The following is an 18,673-nucleotide window of genomic DNA, read 5'->3' on the forward strand; positions in this document are numbered from 1 at the left end:
AGTATTAATTTTGGTAAAATAATGATAACAAACCAAAATTCTTTATCGAATTATATATGATTTTATTGTTTGTTTCAATAGGAAGTACGTCACAATTAGAGTTATCTTTCATTGTCTATCAAGTTAGGAGATGACTAGAAGGTGAAGAGCAACGAGGTCCTGGAAGGGGTTCTTAAGCTAACCCCTGAAGTAATTTTTTATCTTGCCTTGAGTTGATACCTTGAGTAAAAGTCAAAATTAAGATAATACAGACGTGTACATGTATCTCTCTTTTGTCCTTGTTACTCGTCGAATGTGTAAAAATTAAAGCACAGGAAGTACTGCATCTTCATCTTCGCTAGCCAAGGATTTTCGGTCCAGCTCGCTCCCCAGAAAGGGAGCGAAGTGGACCGAAAACCCTTGGCTAGCGAAGGTGGAAGTACTGATGGGAATTGATTTTATGTTGAAACGAGTGTACAACAAACTTGACATAAAGGAGCCGAACAATCACATTTTAAAAGAAATTCTTTACTCTCATTTCATATGACAAGGATTAACAATGTCGTTTACATGTCATAATGGTTGTGTCAGAAAAGTTCATATTATTTCCATAAATAAAAATAAATTTTCTTTAAAAGTATCGGTGTTGAAAATTAATGAAAAATACATAAATAATAGGGAGTCTGTTTTCATCCTTCTGATTTATGGCCCATTAAATTTAACCTTTTTGAACCTAAAATGCAATTTCAGCCTGATTAGGATTTGTTGTCACTAATTTTGATTAAGCAAACTTATTTCTTTAAATGTCTAATTATGCACAATGATCACAATAAACAGAGGGATTACGAAAAAAATATTGAGGAAGCTGCATAAACTTTTTGTGACCTTTTTGCACTAAAATTAGACAATTCCTAATATAGTTACAATTTGATTTGGAGTAAAAACTTTTTGAATATCAAGAATATTTTAAGATTTGTCCAGTTTGCCGAGATATGTATTCAATATCATCTTGACATAATAAAACATGGAGGTTAGTGATGTCAAATCTATACTACTATATTAGTATAATTTTGGCTTTAATACTGATAAATCAGAAGAGAACTGTCTTTTGTTTTATATATTTTAAACATCATTGGTACTTGAAGATTACCAATTTGTTTTTTATTTTTTCTCAACTCAGTTTCGCTAATTAATAACCGACGAAAACCCCTCAAAAAATCCCGGAAATCATCTGGATTTTTTTTATTTTACAATCTTGCGCGTGCGCATTACATTGATGCTAACGGGATCTTTAGTTTATGTTTGAACAATATCATATTTGCATGAACAAACTCAGAAACGATAATACAAATAAGTGTAAACTTTCATTGGAAATTTGATATTATATTCTGTTCATACATATTTATGATTTCTTATGGGAGAAATTATAAAATAACAAATATACACAACAACTAAGTATATGTACTTACTTAAATTATTTGATTCCATGCAAAAATTCACATTATATTCCTTTGGAGAGTGAAGATAGAATATTTTATTGTTAAAATGATAAATGGCTTACGGAACCGGTTTAACGATAGAATGCGTTCCGTGTATTGTCTCTGTAGCAAAGAAAATATGTGTACGTTGGCGAATTCTTCCATTATAATTGGATTAAATTTTTATATGAAATGTATTTACAGTCACAAAAAGGTTTTTATGATTAATTTGACTTATTTTCAATGCAACTTCATTAATTTTCTAAAAATCGTTTCGGAGCGATTCTGCAATTTTCTGCTAAATTACGGGTATAATTGGGAGGCATTCTTACTGTGGTGAGGGCCTTTTTCGAGACCCAGTTAGATTATTCTAACTAATGAGAGTGTAGTGAATTTATAAGCATTAATGTAGGCTTATAACTTTGTTATGTAATTGTCAACAATACAGTGTGTGACTCGATGTATCCATTTCGTAAATGTCCAATATGCTATGTCAACCCGTGCGCGCACGGCTTAAAGTCTAGTTCTCAATAAAGGGCTTCAACTGTGACATTTTACATATATTTGCATGATTTTATGCTAAACGTCTACCACTCTCTAAAGATTTGATTTTGTACATGTCACACAGAATCTATAAAATATGTTATAAACCTAAACAATTGTTAAAAATGTAAATAATAAGAGCAGGACTGATCAGAATTAAATCCGTCAGAATTGCTGTATATCATTGATAAATTGTCGGTGGAAAGGAGGGGGGGGGGGTATGTAAATATATTTACATCGCAGGACATTGCGACTGTCTAGATTGGTGCAGGATAGTCTTAAACACTAATTGTATAATTGCTCAAATAAAATGTTAAGCTCGATGGCCAATGCAGGTTGAATGTCAAGATCATTGATAAACACGCATGTCATAGGAATATGATATTTAAAGTTTATTATCAATATGTTTATTAAAAATCAAGTCCTTTTTTGTAAAGAAATTGTGCATATAAAAGCAAATGATAGAAACTAATAACACGCATCCTAAACATTTGAGATTGTTATTGTAGCTAAATGTATTTTACAGTTTTGATGCCACAAACTTTAAAGAGACCTTGATATGATTTGAAATCAGAATTTTTACCTTTTTTACATTTACCAGTGGTTAAATTGGTATTTCGAATCTATAGCTAAAATTTGAATGTCAGAAACCAAGCTACAAGCGAAATACTGATCGGAATTTGTTGTTAGGTAAACAAATAAAAGCTCGAGTCATGTTTTTGTTTACAAATAATGCACAATAAAGAATCTCTATACCATTAACAAAAAGAAAAACTGCCAACAAGTTAAACACATTTAATGTGTTCAATATTAATATTATCATCATAAGAAAGCAAAATCTGATCGAAACTTCTACCAATATACACTTATGTATTTTTTATTTTACAAAAAAAGAATTCTGAATTATTTCTACTTGTAACTCAGTATTTGAAATGAAATTTTGATGGAGCATTATAAATACCCATATTAAACAATCTTGATATAAAAAATGTAAAAGTTCAATTTGAAAATTTTCAGCTCAAATCGTGTCTAGGTCCTTTTAAGAAATAAAAATCATAAACTTAAAGTTGTTAAGTCATAACTATATAATGACTTAAAGATCAGAATAGGTTATCTCAGGTTTTATTGGTATTGTCGTCCTGATTTATATACAATGTATTCACGACTAACGTAGTCTGTATGAACTGCTAATGTTGTTTCCATTACGATATTTACTGAATACATGTAAATCGAGTTCAAATTTATACTAACCGTTACGCATTTAATTGCGCTTAATATAAGACTTGTAAATTTTCTACTCGTAAAACAACCTGTCAACTTTTTAACGCAGTCCCAATTGTAAAAAAGGAATGCAGGCTGTATCCATCAAGAAATACCTTCATGGAAAGAAAGATAATCGAAATTGACACTGTTAAAAATGTATCAGTTAGGTATGATACACTTTACAGGAGCGAGGGTACCAAATCCATCGACGTTTACATCAGAGAAAAAGTTATATCACATCAGAGAAAAGTTATATAACATCAGAGAAAAGTAATATACATTGTAACAGGAAAAAAACCCGGTTGGGCGTTACGCTGAACTCAGGCATGTAATTATTTCTTTTTAAAATTATCATTTATTCAAAAAATAATATATGATTCAGAAATACGTTTTTAACCTGCGTCTATAGTTTTCACATGAAAATTAAACGAACATTATTTCCAAACGCTGCACATGAACATCTTTGTAAAATATTTACAGAATAAAGTGAGTCATCAAAGCTACCTTTGTTAGATGCCTTAGGAGAGAAACTGTTGTGTTCTAAATAATGAGAGGTTTACGTAAGTTTAGCCATCCTGTATAAGCAGTAGTCTTTTTACACGTTGTCCATGCTCCATTTTGTGAAAAGTGGTCTAATATAATATTATTTTATTAGTTCTGAGAATATTCCCGTCGTCGTATTACAAGTGGAGCTCTATCAATCAACAAAACCAAAAATTGTGTTATTTTAATCCTTTTCAGGTGGTATGGGTCACCTGTCGATATTGATGTGGATTAAAGTACATCAAATAAAAATACTTTCATAGATGCACTGTTTTAGAATTTTCAAATTTTACAAAAAAATTGAACAAGGAAAAAATTATATTTAAGGGCCGAGGAGTGGTCACGATTTTGATCAAATTTTATTTTCCTCTTTTAATTGTTCATAATGATTAAGTAAAGCATTTCTTATGATCATCATTTAATTCGAGTGTTAGTCGTAAGGTTATAAGCAAGATACAGAGCTTACATTTCTTTGTTATATAAATAATGCTCGTGCCATGATTTTGTTTACATTGGTTCAATAAACCGGTAAAATCTCTTCATCAAGCTGTTTTTTTATTTGGTTATTCGTTTTGAACATATTTGAATAAACTGTTCCTAGCGTTTCTTTCATTCATTTTAGGTCTAAATCTGGAATTTTCTTAACAACATCCAAATTGAAGCAGGAACTTTGTTTAAAAACGAAGAATTGTGAGGTGTGTACCACGCTTATAACTCGACCACTGACACTCAAGTTTTGGATGAATATTATAAATGCCTTACTGCATTGTAAACATTAAAATCGGAAAAATATTTTTTGAAAAAAATAATGACAACGCCCCTTTAGAAATATCTGGAAAGGTAATTTTTTTTCAAGGCACAGCGGGTTTCAAACTCGTCTTATATATTCGTAGTTTACGCTTTAACCCAAGTCGCTACGGTGATAAGTATTAATTTTGGTAAAATAATGATAACTATCGAATTATATATGATTTTATTGTTTGTTTCAATAGGAAGTACGTCACAATTAGAGTTATCTTTCATTGTCTATCAAGTTAGGAGATGAAGACTAGAAGGTGAAGAGCAACGAGGTCCTGGAAAGGGTTCTTAAGCTAACCCCTGAAGTAATTTTTTATCTTGCCTTGAGTTGATACCTTGAGTAAAAGTCAAAATTAAGATAATACAGACGTGTGCATGTATCTCTCTTTTGTCCTTGTTACTCGTCGAATGTGTAAAAATTAAAGCACAGGAAGTACTGCATCTTCGCTAGCCAAGGGTTTTCGGTCCAGTTCACTCCGCAGGAAGGGGACGAAGTGGACCGAAAACCCTTGGCTAGCGAAGGTGGAAGTACTGATGGGAACTGATTTTATGTTGAAACGAGTGTACACTTGACAAAAAGGATCCGAGCAATCACATTTTAAAAGGAATTCTTTACTCTCATTTCATATGACAAGGATTAACAATGCCGTTTACATGTCATAATGGTTGTGTCAGAAAAGTTCATATTATTTCCATAAATAAAAATAAATTTTCTTTAAAAGTATCAGTGTTGAAAATTAATGAAAAATACATAAATAATAGGGAGTCTGTTTTCATCCTTCTGAATTATGGCCCATTAAATTTAACCTTTTTGCACCTAAAATGCAATTTCAGCCTGATTAGGATTTGTTGTCAGTAATTTTGATTAAGCAAACTTATTTCTTTAAATATCTAATAATGCACAATGATCACAATAAATAAAGGGATTACGAAAAAAAATATTGAGGAAGCTGCATAAAATTTTTGTGACCTTTTGCACTAAAAATAAACAATTCCTAATATAGTTACAATTTGATTTGGAGTAAAAACTTTTTGAATATCAAGAATATTCTAAGATTTATCCAGTTTGCCGAGATGTGTATTCAATATCATCTTGACATAATAAAACATGGAGGTTAGTGATGTTAAATCTATACTTCTATATTAAAATAATAGACTCGAATTTTTTGGCTTTAATACCGATAAATCAGAAGAAAACTGTCTTTTGTTTTACATATTTTAAACATCATTGGTACTTGAAGATTACCAATTTGTTTTTATTTTTTCACAACTAAGCATCGCTAATTGATAACCAACGAAAACGCCTCAAAAAATCCCGGAAATCATTTTGATTTTTTGGATTTTACAATCTTGCGCGTGCGCATTACATTTATGCTAACGGGATCTTTAGTTTATGTTTGAACAATATCATATTTGCGTGAACAAAATCAGAAACGATAATACAAATAAGTGTAAACTTTCATTGGAAATTTGATATTATATTCTGTTCATACATATTTATGATTTCTTATGGGAGAAATTATAAAATAACAAATATACACAACAACTAAGTATATGTACTTACTTAAATTATTTGATTCCATGCAAAAATTCACAAATATTTCTTTGGAGAGTGAAGATAGAATATTTTATTGTTAAAATGATAAATGGCTTACGGAACCGGTTTAACGATAGAATGCGTTCCGTGTATTGTCTCTGTAGCAAAGAAAATATGTGTACGTTGGCGAAAAAGTGTTGAGTTCTTCCATTATAATTGGATTAAATTTTTATATGAAATGTATTTACAGTCACAAAAAGGTTTTTATGATTAATTTGACTTATTTTCAATGCAACTTCATTAATTTTCTCCAAAATCGGAGCTATTCTGCAATTTTCTGCTAAATTATGGGTATAATTGGGAGGCATTCCAACTGTGGCGAGGGCCTTTTCCGAGACACAGTTAGATTATTCTAACTAAGGAGAGTGTAGTGAATTTATAAGCATTAATGTAGGCTTATAACTTTGTTATGTAATTGTAATACGGTGTGTGACTCGATGTATCCATTTCGTAAATGTCCAATATGCTATGTCAACCCGTGCGCGCACGGGTCAAAGTCTAGTTCTCAATAAAGGGCTTCAAATGTTAAATTTTCATTATATTTGGCTTAAAAAAAATTAAGACATTTTACATATATTTGCATGATTTTATGCTAAACGTCTACCACTCTCTAAAGATTTAATTTTGTACATGTCACACAGAATCTATAAAATATGTTATAAACCTATCAATTGTTAAAAATGTAAACAATAAATAATGCATGATGAAAAGAAAAGTAAATTGAAAATTCATAAAATTTTATCGAAACAAAACCTTCCGCAAGAAAAAATAGTTCCCGAAAAATCTTGTTTCATGAATTCATATAAAATGTTTATGAATGTTGTGTAAGTATGAAATGTTAATGTTTCTGTAATGATTTAATAAATAAATCATATTCATTCTAAATATTATGATCACTTGTGCAATGAAATCAAACCATGAGTATATACCTTAAAGGGGCATGGTCACGATTTGGTCAAAATTTATTTTCTGTTTTTATTATTTGCAATGCTTTAGGAATGCATTTGTAATGATAACCCAAAATTTAAGAGTCGGTTGTATAGTTATAAGCAAGATACTATGCCCATAAGTCTTTGTCATGTAAACAAGGCTCGTGCCCTATTTTTGTTTACATATGTTCAATATACCACTAAAAATCTTTTTCAACCTGATATAGCTGTCTTCTTATTCATTTTAAGCATAAACAAACAGTTTCTAACGTTTAAAACATTCATTTTAGGTCTTAAACTGGAATTTTCTCTTCAACGTTCAAAATGTAAACAAAAGCTTTGTTTACATAGCAAAGAATTGTAAGCTCTGTAACTTGGTAATACCTCAACAAATGACACTCAAATTTTAACTGCTTATTAAGAAAGCCTTACTGAAGCATTGTTAACAATAAAATGGGCAAAATAATTTTTGATCAAAATCGTGACCATGTCCCTTTAAGCTATCTCAAAAAGAACTTTAAAAATAATAAGAGTTTGGATTAAAAAAAATGTTAATCTCAGAGTTCAATCTTGTCACTTTTTTATGTTGGTGCAACATCGGTTATATTATTTCGATTAAATGAGTTGTCGTACATTGCCAGGAAATAAATATCCTTAAAAGCCACTCTAAAATTGATAAAGCAAAAACCGAATTGAAGTGTTAAAATTATATTCCTGGTTTCTTTATAATGAAATTGAAACATAAATCAAAACTTCAATATGACAAATTGTCTCTTACATCAAGTCTTCCCAATGCAATCATTTATTTTGTAGTGAAAGCATAAGAAAATTGCGTGCAGTTTGTCATAGTCACAGAAATTGACCCACCGTGGACATGCATGGCATAAATATATCTTCTGATTTAATAAAAGAAAATAATGCATGGCATCAAGGATTCTATGACCAGTAAGTAACCTTTACTATGTACAGAGTATATGCTTGATCAAATATCTACGATCAATCAAGAGGGGAATAAAAACGACAACAATGAGGTACAATTTTCACACGCTGTAGGAATAAAATACCGAAGAAGAGGGATATATGTAGGCTACAATGATTAAGTTAATACATCAATAAGATTTGAAAAATATTAGCAAAAAAATGTGAACACTAATTACTAAACTAATTATGCCAGGGTGACATTTTTGCACTTGTCTAAGCTGCAAGTAACGAAAAATTCATGTCATATGATAGACCATTGCTTAAAGAGTTTGTACCCATCTTTGTTATTAATGTATCTCACCTTTCAGGTGAGATTTTTACCTTCAAAAAATAATTTCTTACAGGAAAAAATTATATTTCCAATAGCAAAGAAATTTTTCCTATTTGGAATTTCAACTACCGGAAAAAATTAACTTCCTGTAGAAATTTAAATTCCAATACGATTTGAACAAAACTTCCAGGATTCTATAAACAAACTGGTAGAAAATCTTCATTTCTTATAGGAAAACTTCCTATCCGAATCAAATCCCTGCAGGAAATACTTTTCTCCTGTAGGAAATATAATCCCCATAGGATTTTTCGAAAATACTATAGGATTTTCAATTTTCTCTGTAGAAAAATTATTTCTCCGATGGGATATTAATTTTTAAAGGTAAATATCACACCTGTTAAACTCTCTAGACAATGGTCTATCATTTGGTGTAAATGGATTTTTACAATACTGTATCGTAATTAATAGCACAGGCAATTGAAGTTCAAAAACTTATTTTAATAGAAAAATAAATTCTTGTTCAATGATAAAAATAATTTTGCTCAAGGTCGCCATTTTGATTTTTGGGAGTTGATTTTAATCAACTCTCCTATGCAGTTACTCTGACAAGCCGCTGACAAGACTTAGTTCTTGAAAATAACTTATAAATTCGATAAAATGTATGCTAAAGCATTGTTTTTCAAGAAAACTTATTTATAAATACTTTGAAAATAGACAGGTTTTAAATGGTACGAACAATTTAGATATTTTTTGTAGTCGTATGTATTCTTACGCCAGAGTTCAATATAGTCTCTTTCAACTCGACGCTCGGCTGTCTCCGTAAATCTCCGACAAGCAGAGAGTCTCTCTTGCTTGTCGGAGATTAACGGCGACAGCCGAGCGTTTGGTTGAACGAGACCAGAGTTCAATATTGCTTGGATCCATAAATTTTCCAGAAATATTTTTATCACTGATACATAATTTGATCAATTCTATCTTTAAATATTACTTGACATGATTCATATGGGGTTTTATCAACATTCTTGTGTCGAAAAAGTCCAAAAATTCATATAAAAATGTGCATAATTCAAATACAGATTAGAAACTACCCGTACTTGTAATGTAAAATAACATATCATTGATTTTAAAATAAATAAACATCGATAAAATCAACTCCCGTCAGTTGTTCGGTAGTTTGATTTAGACTGTTGTTGTATAATTTTGGTTCCTCAGAAGAGATATACTTTGAAATGAAAGTCAGTAACACTTTGCCGGATAATTATGCCAGTGCCAAGGTGGCATTTTTGCACCCGCTTAACTGTGTGAGATCGGGATGTCCATTGCGCGACAAAATAAAAGTTCTGGGATTGCGTGTTTTTTGTGTATTTGACTGTGCACTAGTAGTAGTATTATTTTGGATGTGATTTGTTTAGCTATAAACTATTATATAGTAAAGATAATGCATAGATATTAACTTTAAAATTTTAGTATTTTTCCCAATACGGTAAAGACATTAGATCTATAGTTATATACATGCAGTTGATTTTCTTCTAGATAATTTATTGTAAAAAAAAAAAAAGTAAGGGAGAGGCTGAATCCTGAATATTTATGGTAACCGAAGAATTCTACCAAAATATTTGTATTCTGTATTGCTTAACCTCGATCGATACCAAACTTGCACTCACAATTTAACCCTTGATAATGCGGATGTAACGTGTAGGAAGGGATTAGCAGACGGGCATTAAATTCAATCTTTTCAGATCTCGTTTGTTCATGAGAGTGTAGCTCTTCTGGGGAAATTTTAATTAAATTCCAGATTCGTTAACTGATAAAGTAACCTATAACATTAAGTTGTCACCAACAATCTTCATTTTAACGAGTTGAACTTTAATTTAACCATTGCCTTTTGATTAATTATGAATGAATTTCAAAGCAACAAGGTTATTTTCAACGTAACAATTAAATTTCCGCTTAATGCTCTGTAATCGTTCAATAAATAAATTTCATGTACTTGTTGGCAACACTAAATATTGAATTTGAAATCCTTCCAAATCCTTCCAAATCATTCCAAACAAAAAATCTAACATCTACACTTAGTTACAAATGAAGACATTTTACCAATTAACTACAAAATGTGTTGGACATTCTTTGGCGGATCCAAGTCAGTTGGAGTTTTTTTAAGGAATGAATTAAATATTTATTTTTTTATACGATATAAAATGGTTTGGGGCAGTTTACGCTTTATAAACCGCGAAGCGAAGCATCCCAGCATATATAAATAAATGTGTACAAGTATAAAATACAAAGCCCGTTAATATGTAAATTGTTATTTCCAGCGCTTGCGCGGGATATAAAAACATTCGTTTATGTCTATGTAATTAACCTGACAAAATGGCGTAATGATGATTATAAAACTATATGAATAAAGGGTTGAAATTGTTTTTGTTATAAAGAATGAATGTTGTTATACTTTCATGTTAAATACTGAAATCTGATTGGTTAAGACGCAGTTAATAATATTTACTATTACCCTCAGCGTTAGCAACGCACTTGGCAACGGGTAACATTATATAAATAGTGCCTGTTTGGGAGGGTAACAGTTGAAATTGACACCCCGAGAAAACCATTGTCAACCGACGCGAAGCGGAGGTTGACAATGGTTTTCGAGGGGTGTCAATTTCAACTGTTATCCTCCCAAACAGGCACTATTTATTTTGTTATACTGAATGTCTTTTTTAAAAATTTTAAGAAAATTTTACTGCTTTTATATAGGAATAACGTGAATTCTACAGCGAACCGTACGCGCATAATTTTCGCGCATGTAACATTTTTTAATATTACCCGTTGCCAAGTGCGTTGCTAACGCTGAGGGTAATAGTAAATATTATTAACTGCGTCTTAACCAATCAGATTTCAGTATTTAACATGAAAGTATAACAATAAAAAATATTACATGCGCGAAAATTATGCGCGTACGGTTCGCTGTAGAATTCACGTTATTCCTATATAAAAGCAGTAAAATTTTCTTAAAATTTTTAAAAAAGACATTCAGTATAACAAAATAAATAGTGCCTGTTTGGGAGGATAACAGTTGAAATTGACACCCCTCGAAAACCATTGTCAACCTCCGCTTCGCGTCGGTTGACAATGGTTTTCTCGGGGTGTCAATTTCAACTATATAAAAGCAGTAAAATTTTCTTAAAATTTTTAAAAAAGACATTCAGTATAACAAAATAAATAGTGCCCTCGAAAACCATTGTCAACCTCCGCTTCGCGTCGGTTGACAATGGTTTTCTCGGGGTGTCAATTTCAACTGTTACCCTCCCAAACAGGCACTATTTATATACTAGTAATCATCAGAGTCGCTTTGATCACCTACTCTTCGTACCCATAACGAGTAAAAAGCCTTTGGTCTAAATGGCATTAGACTCCTTCTAACTTGTTTTTCAGAGTTTGATTTTTCAGTTAGTGAATTGATTCTTAATACTTTTAGTTTGTTTCAAAGTATAAACACGAGAGTGGCCAGATACTTTTGTCCTTAATTAACATTTGATTATTATACTGATTACATGACCAGCTGTTTCTGGGTACAATAATGCCACGTTAATGTTTTCTTTTTGATATTTGAGATATCTATATGTACGAAGAAACTTCTCGTATACGCCAAATCTCGTAATCTTTTTTACTGTAAAGTACTGTAGAGTCATATTCATTCGGTGGAGAGAGCATCTTGCAATTATTTTCGGCTCTATTTTAGGTACAATGTATGAAGATTTTTTTAATTCGCCAGGGATATAAATGGAATCTAAGCATAGGCGTCGGAAGCAAATTGAAAGTGGGGGGGGGGGGGCTAGACTAATCCTCAGAAATATTGAGAAAAAAGTATTTCCCAAAATCATTGAAATCCTAATCCGTGGTGGGGGGGGGGGGGGGGGGGGGGGAGTATACCTATACTTCCAAAAAAAAAATTATTTATCCAAATTTTTTTTCCCCAAAATCATGAAATTCCTCATCCGTGGGGGGGGGGGGGGGGGGCTAGTATCCTTCTGAATCTAACTTTTCAATCTTTCAAGGTAAATTTAGGAATAATAATCTTTCTTGCGAGAAAAAGTGGGGGGGGGGGCTGAACCCTCTATCATGCTATGTTTCTAATGGTTAGGTATAACTTTGCAAAAAAAGTGGGGGGGCTAAGCCCCCCCTAGCCCCCCCGGTTCCGACGCCTATGCTAAGAAATCCTACCACGAATTCTAAATATTCCGCCAAAGTTTCATGTTGTGTAACACAAATAGGGTAAGTTAAGTTACACATTATATCTATCACTGGGAAATAAACGATAATACAACAGTTTTAGATCTTAGTACATGTACATTTAATTGACAGGGAAATTTAAAATTAACTTAGAAAATTTTGCCTACTTAAGTTTAAAAAGAAGTTCGAATTGTGATTAGTAAAAGTTGACAGACGAAAAATTGATCTAACAGACTGATAAAAAAACATTAATTTTGATTTCCGATGTTTTTTGTCGAGGTTTCGATTGTCAGACATGGGAGAGAATCAATAAAGAAATTTATAATAGGAGGAGGGGCAAATTTGCGGTCAAAATAATAAATAAAGCAATTGTTAGCGTCCCTTTCATTTGGATTGCTCTTTCATCGGGTTTTCTTAATATATTTTTCTTGTTTTTATGTGTGATTACACGATCATGTGCTGATATCCGTAATACGAACCCTATGAACAAAGACTAATTGTGAATCTTAACAGTCAGTGATCGCTTACAAAAGATAAAAACAGAACTTTTATGGGCAATATTATTGATATGATACATTGATAGATTTGAACAACTTTCTCGAGCTCGTTTGAAATTCTACTAGTTCTACACTAAAAAAAACTACATTGTTTTTTTTTATGTTCAAAGATAGCTTTGTAAACGGTCCACAATGTTTTGCATAAGGAAAAAAAAACAAGCCAAAAAAATCATACACTATCCCGCAAAAACAAAGTTTTATTTTAAAAATTCGGGGCTTTTGACTTGTGTGCATGCTTCTGTGTCTGAAATTCAAAACTCGTTATTTTAGTGTCATCAAGACATCTTTCTCTTTTTCCTTGTTTCTTCTCGCTATTTAAAAATGATGAAAGCAGCTATCACATTACAAATCAAATCCATTAAAAATTAAGCGAAGCGCATACAATCAACACTGCATAATTCATCTAGTACATGTACATATGTAGGTACTGTGATTTTAAGTAGGTAGATGGCAAAGAGGTTCAGGATAGCAATGCAAACGTAAGTCACTTCAATCTTACTCTGGGAAAACTTTTATTTTCGCTTCAGATCAAGATTTGAATAAAATTATTGCAATGAATGTTCTACCATATTCTTTAAAAACTCCGGAAAGGAAGAAATATACGAGCAGTTTACAGTAAAATTTCTCTTGTGAAAATTTCTATGGCTACTAGTACATTTATTTACTTTACGATGGTCAGCTATCTCTGGATAAATGAATATCATTAAGATTCATAAAAGTATCGTTTTCCATGGTTCATTAAGTATCATTAAGATATTATTTATTAGAATTCATGGGTAAGCACTGGAGTAAAATGACGCATTGGGGCAAACAAACATAGATGCAGAATGTTCCTTATTCAACTCATATTAAGTATTTGGCCAATTTTCCTAAAAACCAGGAATAAATATACACAAAAACAGTTAGGTTTCGGTCAAATCAAATACTAAATCATATTGTAAGCATTAACAGATATGTATGATGATTATGTCCAACTAACGTCATTTTTCGACAAATTCGTTCTGTCATGATGTCATGATGATGTATAACTTTAAAAGCTTTGAGGATAAAATGGATAAAGCGATAACCAAATTTCTGAATTTGTATGAATATTTTTATAGCAATAAAGTATTCAGTATTCAGCAGTTTCAGCTTCCTAATCATCTTTTTCTTAAAATCAGTTGTACAATACTACTCCTAAAAATAAAAAAAAAACACCCAAAAGAAGGGAAAAAGGCGAGAGTGAGTTCCGAATGCCACAACCCCGTGTCCTAAAGCCCTCCTTTTGCATAAACAAAACACCGTCATCAGTTGAGAATGACGTCAAATAATTTTTGCACGCACCGTCGACCTACATTAAATGACGTAACAACTAGAAGAGAGTTAAAAGTGAATTGATATTCTGGAAAATACAGAATAGAAATTGAATCATAAATAAATATTTACAGGCTTACTTTAGTAGTTGTTTAAATATCAATGCATAATTGCCTCTCAGTCGATATCGCTGCAAAATTACAGAACACTGCCCACGCCACAAACAGTGAAAAAAGAATTCATTGAAGGAATCAATTTCATTCAGACTATAGTATACAAGTTTAGTAGAAAAAATGTAGGAAATACAGAAACTTGATTTAAGAAATATACAACGTTTTTCATTTATCCTTCACCGCCATCATGTTACTTAGCATGTTATGTATGGGTATACAACATGTACATGTAGCCCCGCACCAATAACCAGTGTCTTATTAATCCCCTACCGGTTTTCAACGGAGGGGACTATAGCTTTCCTCTGCGTCCGTCAGTCCGTCTGTCTGTCTGTCCCATTTCAGTTTTCCACACTTTTTTTCTTTATGCGTGTGAGGAATAATATGAAATTTGCCGAACAGCTTCAAAATGTCAAACTACAGATCAAGTTTACACTTTTGTAGCGTCTGGTTGACATATTTTCGAGAAAATTATTTTTTTTTATATTCAAATTTTTTAATGTTCGGGTTCGATATTCTGCATAACAGTGCATTGTTTTCACAATTTCCACAAACCGGTAGGGGACGTGTATTGCTTATGCAATATTCTCAGAATGCTTGTTTATTTATACGGTTGACTTACACATATACGTGGGTAGGTAGGTTTGTGTGCTATTATTTCCGATACTACGGATAATATGATATGATATAATTAATGTATCGAAGAACGGGTATACCGTATGTACGTGTACGCCATGTTTTGACACCGAAACCATGATGTTTCTCTCGTTTACGTTTCATATTATGGCCTATTACACCGTAGGTGATACGATAGCTCGCTACGAATGAAGGATATTGCATATTTATGCCTATCATACCGTTTTCTTTACTTAATTCAATGATTTTTGTTGTTATATCGTCTGAACTTTTGGGTTTACGCAAACCAACGTGCTTCGTATTCCCTCCATTTTTCGTCCGCTTCAACGTTCCGACGCATATTACAAGCCGCCCGCTAATTGGCTGGCAAATATAGATACAGAATGATGTACTGCTAGAAACCGGTCTTTATTTGTGATTTAAACCCCCTTTACAGTATTTCGTTGCATTTCATACTGTTGTAATCACTGGAAAACGTTTTATACTTATCATGTTTGTATTATGACTTTCAAAAAATGTTGAGATTAATTTATAATATGTGACAATGAACGCAACTAGTTGGTGTAAGGTTTAAAAAGCGCATTTGCTGAATGTATTGAAACAAGACTTGTAGCATCTAAGTGTGTACAGCTCTTTGAATTATGTAATAGCTTGGGTTAATTTTATTTTCTAAATTGTTTTTTTTTCTATTTTTTTTTTTTCAACTAAAATTAACAGTGTCGAGAAAGTATACCTATTTATTACTTCACCACAAAAAGGATAGAAATATAATGTTTGACTATTTCAGTGGCATTAATGCGTGAAAGATTTTTGTGTAATCAATAATATGCTGTTTACTTAAAAACATTTAAACATGATCTGAACGTTCTATATTAAAAAAAAATACCTATTTAAAAATATCAGTTTAGATGAAAATAGTAAGCTTTTGAATCATGGAAGTTTAAAAATACACCTATTTAAAAATAGCGGACTTAAAATGACTGCTACACAATTTTATTCAATACACAAACAGAGAGAGTTATTAATTTTAAGGACAGCTAATTCAGGCTATCACAGCATGACTCTATAGAAAAAAGTGTTGAAAAATTATTGCAATAATGCGTCGATAATGTCTTGTTCTCCATGCGTCAACTAAAATAACTTCAAATTTTTAAAACATTTTTGTAGACGTCATGATTTAAGAAATGAACCTTTCTTTTGATCGACGTATTAACTTTATTGTTAAAGAAAATAATCTGAATACATTGAAATACAAAAACTAAAAAAAAACTATTCTGAAGTCAATTTCATGTTCTACGTACTCCAACATTAGAAGGATCATCTGAAAAATATTATTACAGGAATCTTTATTAGTATGCTTCCGTATTGTGTGTATATTCATTACATCCATGTAATACTTATTCTTTCAACAAAGGCTTAGGCTATAATATTTGGTATAAAATCTGAAATAAAGGTTATCGGGTTAAAATGCTGTGAATTATCTGCATCCAGTATTTCAACGAGGCGGACTTTTCTTGAACTATAATATTGGGTCCTACCCACTGAATCATTAGGTGAAAGTCAACAATTTATCAATTTGTTAAATACATATACTTTCTTATATAACCGTTATACTAGTATTTCAATGGTGCAGACCTGAAATTAGGCCCCCTCTTTAACATGGAGAGAGAGAGAGATATTTCCACATTAATATCGGGCTTTTATCAAAGTTTTCAAATCATTTTACCTGTAGTCAATCAAAACACGCTTTTTAAAGGTACTGTCATCTATTATCTTATATCAAATTATATCAAATATTTAAAAAAATTGTTTTGATTTTATGAAAAAGTACATTGTAATTGAAACATAACTACTTCTAAACAATTTGTGAAGGACTAGGACAAAACTCTTAGTAGTCAGGTCTATACAAAAAAGATCCGTTATTAGTTGTTAGAAAACATAGAAAAGATGTGAAAACATCAGAACCAAATGGCATGAATTCCATCTACGTCCATTGATAGGTCTTTGAATATTAGCAAATGCTACTTTTTACATAGTCATCTACATCCAGTTTGATAATTATTACATCGCTTGCTATTGTACAACAGCCATTGTTCGAGTTTTCGTGGTCTTGACGTCTCACGGAGATCTTACGGCGCTGTCACGGCGACCTTACAACGCTTCTACGGTGTGTTTATCAGTACGCAGAGCCACGGCGCGTACTTTGTGCATGTTCAAAGTGCGCGCCGTCGCATGGCGTTCTAAAATGTTCAAGGCGATCCCACCGCGACGAACGAAAATACTGTTGCGTTGTTACGCGCTGTAGGAGACTCTACTGCGTTTACCTTGGCGTTTTACAATATTTAAGGACGCAGCGGGATCGCCGCGAGGACGCAGCCTTGGTGTGACAGGGGTTTAAGGGGGTGTGCACAGGTGTGAATGCCTGCATGGCTTCATTTACTCGTGTGAACCTGTCGAGAAATCCTCTGTTAATCCGTATACACCGAAAGAGATTTTAAAACAAATGGACTAAATTGTGTCACAGGGACCAAGCCCGTTTTAACATTAATTTCAATGTTACAATAAATAAAGAAAGGGGTCGAACTTTGACCCAGATAAAATTTACCAGCTCGCGTCAAAAGCCTTATAAATCAGTTAATTTTTAAAACATTCGCAATATGCATCTAGTTTTCAAAAAAGTGATGTCTGAGATATACTCATGGGGAATTTCAAGTTGATTGGTCTTAAAATGAAGTCGCCAGTTTATTTTAACTCGAACATTTACCTGTCCAGGGCTCACGATGGGATTTTGCCTAATATGACAACAGCAGTGTTGCAACAAGTCGAGAAGCATTCACACTAATCTTTTAAAATCTCACATCAAATGCACGCTACTTACATTTTTAAATTCCGATAAAATTCCTTAAATACTCTCCAAACTGAAATTTTATTCTGCAGCCACATCAACTTCTGACCAGGTCGGCCATTGTGATAGCTAATGTTAAACTCAATTTCATTGGTTAGTATTCCTGATGGTCCAATCAGAATCAGTCTTTTTCGAAGACGTCAAAATGGCTGGTCCTGTCAGAAGTCAATGTGGTTGCAGAATAAAAGTTCAGAAGGAGGGTATTTAAGGAATTTTATCGGAGTTGTTATATGTAAGTAGCGTACGTTTGATGTAAGATTTTAAAAGATTAGTGCGATGTTTCTCCATTTGTCGAGATACTGTTGTAGTCAAAAACCCATCGGGTGCCCTGGACCGGTAAATACCCGAGTAAAAATAAACTAACGACTTCCAGAGAATGATGGCATATATCTCCGCTATTTTAAGACCAATCAACTTGAAATTCGGCATGAGTGTATCTCAGACATCACTTTTTTGAAAACTAGATGCATATTGCAAATGTTTTTTAGAATTAATTGATATTT

Source organism: Crassostrea angulata, chromosome 1 (genome assembly GCF_025612915.1).
Source record: "Crassostrea angulata isolate pt1a10 chromosome 1, ASM2561291v2, whole genome shotgun sequence".
NCBI lineage: Eukaryota > Metazoa > Mollusca > Bivalvia > Ostreida > Ostreidae > Magallana > Magallana angulata.